This window comes from Sinocyclocheilus grahami, unplaced genomic scaffold, assembly GCF_001515645.1.
Source record: "Sinocyclocheilus grahami isolate Dianchi unplaced genomic scaffold, SAMN03320097.WGS_v1.1 scaffold695.1, whole genome shotgun sequence".
Classification (NCBI taxonomy): domain Eukaryota; kingdom Metazoa; phylum Chordata; class Actinopteri; order Cypriniformes; family Cyprinidae; genus Sinocyclocheilus; species Sinocyclocheilus grahami.
The window spans coordinates 1114858-1118489 of NW_015505874.1; the positions used below are offsets into that span (position 1 = coordinate 1114858).

Consider the following 3632-nt stretch of genomic DNA (forward strand, 5'->3'; position numbering starts at 1 on the left):
TTATGGGCTAATTTTCATTTTTGGGTGAACTAACCCTTTAAGTGGAGGTTGAGAAGTAAAGTCTTTGGTCCCAGATTACAGCAGGTGGCGGTAAAGCACTGTTCAAGTTTGCATTCATAAAGATATTTGAAGAATGAAGAAACACAAGTCATTGTATTTCTCTTCATCATGTTGGTTTAGCTATTATGCTAATTTATGGATGAATGCAAAACAATTTACTTCACAATTTAGATAAGTTGCTTTTTGTAATGTTTTTATATATTGAAAAATACATTTTCTACTTTTCTTAATAAGTGTATTTTATGAAAATGGATACATTTTATCCTCTTTCACAAAACCTACAAAGAAGAGATAAGAAGAGAGAAGTGATTCCCTCATCCCAAATTATCCTCGGTAAAATATTTATAAACAAACACATTCCATGTTTCTCTAGATATATTATCATTTATCACCTCTTTAAAGACATCATGCATATAGTTTGATTATTTATTGTATTGTATTATACCATGATTAATGTAAATGACCAATGTAAGCAGCAACACGTTTACCTGTACACACAGATGCAAAGAAACACTTGTTGTCCTCAGTTGCCACAACTGTGATGTTATATATTGTGCCAGGTGACAGTCGATCTATCTTATAATGATTTGCTTGTGTTGCATAAGAATAAGTTACTCTTGCATCCTTCAGTCTGATTTTGAATGGTTGTGGTCCATTTGCAGTCACACCTGGATCTCTCCATTCAAAACGCACAGAATATGGGCCGACATGAGTGAATCTAATGTCACCCGAGGGAGAGGAAATATTTAGAGAAGAGTTTATTTGCATGACTGTAATGTTTGCTCAATGAGCTGGATGTTTTTTTGTTAAAGCTGAAGTGTGTAATTTCTCCACCACTTGAGACAATTATTAAACAAGCTAATACATAGATTAAGCTAATAATCTAAGACAAAGATTCATTGCCTCAGAGTGGATTTTCACTAGTGACACTAGTGCCTTTAGAAGAAAAGGGAAATGTTTAAAGTATGTAAATTACACAAATGATCATATTTACGTACCTGTAGTTTCTTCTTCATGTTTAGGTACATATCTTGTTTCCCTGTTATTTTTACACAACACACACTTTCAAATTTTGTCTTTCACACTAAATTATAAAAGATTTACCAAAAAGATTCTTTCTCCAAGAGGGAGTATTTGATTCTAGTTTACCTTTGAATACTTTCATCAGAGTCCTCCATCTCTTTCTTCAGAACCTGGCAGTGTTTTTTTAGGGTGATAATGCTATTTTTAAGACATTTATTCTCTATGAACATCATATAAAGTTTTAATGCTCATTCATTTTGTCAACATTGTGAAAATCGTCTTTCAAAACTAATTTTTGCTTTTTGCCTACTTAAGATGTACCAACATTAGATGTAGGGAGCATGGTCAGAATTTGCATATCTAGTTTTTCATATTATTCAAATTATTCATATCAATTTACATTTCTCAGTCAATTTTGATTTATAAATCTAATTTTTTTTTTTTTTACCATGATTACATTTTGAATATAACAAAATAGTACATACATTTTTTTTTTGATACTGATAAATTAACTCAAATTATAATAAATAATATACTCACATGCTGATTCACGTATTGCAGCTTAAGAGATGCATCTACCTTGAGACTTAAAAGACAACATTATTGTGTGTACTGTATGTCTGTATCTAAATAAAAGACATTCCCATGCACTAAACAATAGTTTGGGGGATACTTTCACTTATGATAATAATAATTCCTGTCATGGGTGGTGAGCGAAATGACTGCTATTGTTTTGTTTAAAGACTGTTTTGAAAAACATGTTTAAAATACACAATTAATACGTTCACAGAGAGAGTAATTGTTATTGTTCATAATACACAGTAAATTGTGTTTACAACAGCTTATTGGGGCTGTTTTTACCTGTTGGATTCACCTGGATTGTTTACTTAGTATTACATGTAATGTATTCATCAGTGATGTGTGGTGTTTTACTGAGTATACCAGATTCATTTGACGGTTATATTTAATGTTTGGTTTTGGAAAAGAAGAACAGCACTGACATACTGCCCACTAGCCTAATTTTGGACATTTTAAAATCACTTGAAAGCTGTGTAAGAGATGTAAGGTTTTGTCTGTAGATAGTGATTCACTTGTATTGATTTAACAAGGAAATGAATTGCCAGCATGGTTCACATTCTTGAAATGACGTTAAATGTTTGATGAGTTTTGAAAGATTTTTTTCTGGCATAAAAGATGCCATTGAGCTGTCATTAAAGCCCTTTTGTTTCATTTTGAATGAGTTCACATGCTGGGAAAAGAGCATAAGAATAACATTAATCAGGAAACAAACAAACAAAACAGTCACGCAAGAGCATTTTCAGCTAATGCAGAGCAGTTCTGGCAGTGAACAACACACAGTTAAAGTGAAAGTATCATTTCATGTAACTTACTGAGCCGGTAAGAAGTTTTAGGTGCTCCTCCTGACCCTCCTGTCTCCTTCTGGGGTGATTACAGTATTGGCCAAAATACCCTGATGAGTCCTTGTAATTAGGGAGAATATGACTAAATGTGTTTTTACACAGATACAGCTTTATCTGTCCACTTTATCTTAAGTCCACTTGTGGTGTATATGCACTTTTTGCTTTTGTGGTACTGATTTGTCAGGCTTCAGTACCTGAAAACATCTGTAATACACGACACATTTCTTTTCAAATAAAAATAATGTACCAAATAAATGAGAATCTTAATCACAGAACTAACAGAAAAATCTTGCTGCTAAAACAAGACTGAAGAAAAGGAAGGGCTTATGATTCATTAGCAATTGTTATAAATTATTTGATGAGCACTGCTGCCCTCATCAGGCAAACAGAAAGCAGCAGTCGATGAACTTGATTTCATCCATGCTCCCAGATCAACATCTTTGTTGATTCTGGAACACCATTCCAATCAACCAATTAGATTTGAGGGATAAATTATTGTCAAGTATAGGCTTACAACTATGGTTAGGTGCTTCTACATCAAGTTATGATTCAGGATAGTGGTAGAGATAGGGTTAGTATATGTTGTCGAACCGGATTGTAATTACAGATCAGCAAATTGGCAAATTTGTCGTAACCATGCATGCATGACAATAAGTTAAATCCAGTAAATGTCATAAGCGACTCTTTTCTGTCTTAGAATTGAAAATGTCTGTTTTTTGGACTTAATTTGCCTGGACAGTGCAACTGGCACCTCTCCTGATGTACTGGGGCAAATCTGACCCACACTCAGTTTTCAAACTGCTCAAAATACTCGTTAAATATATAATTCGCCTTGAAATTTGGTCAACATTTCTCATTTAGGGTCATGAATGTGCATGCAAAGTTTCAACCCCAGAGAATAGTCCCCAGAGAATCATGTCAAACACTAAAATATGAAATACATTCGAAATTTAAGACTCAGTACTCTGAGTCAAAATAGTTCCACAGTCCAAAATGTATCAAATGCGAGAGTAATTTGAACAAGCTGCTTTTATTTTTAAATGCTTAATGTCTTATTAATTTGCTGAGGAAGATTGGTCTAACTTAACATTTGGTAACACTTTACTTGAAGGGGTGTGCATAAGACTG

General features: G+C 33.4%; 1 pseudogene; it reads right to left on the reverse strand.

Annotated features, from left to right (window-relative positions):
- The window catches only part of LOC107559683 (interferon-induced very large GTPase 1-like), a 9367-nt pseudogene extending 8539 nt beyond the window's left edge, over nucleotides 1-828 (reverse strand).
- Nucleotides 829-3632: the final 2804 nt, after the last annotated feature.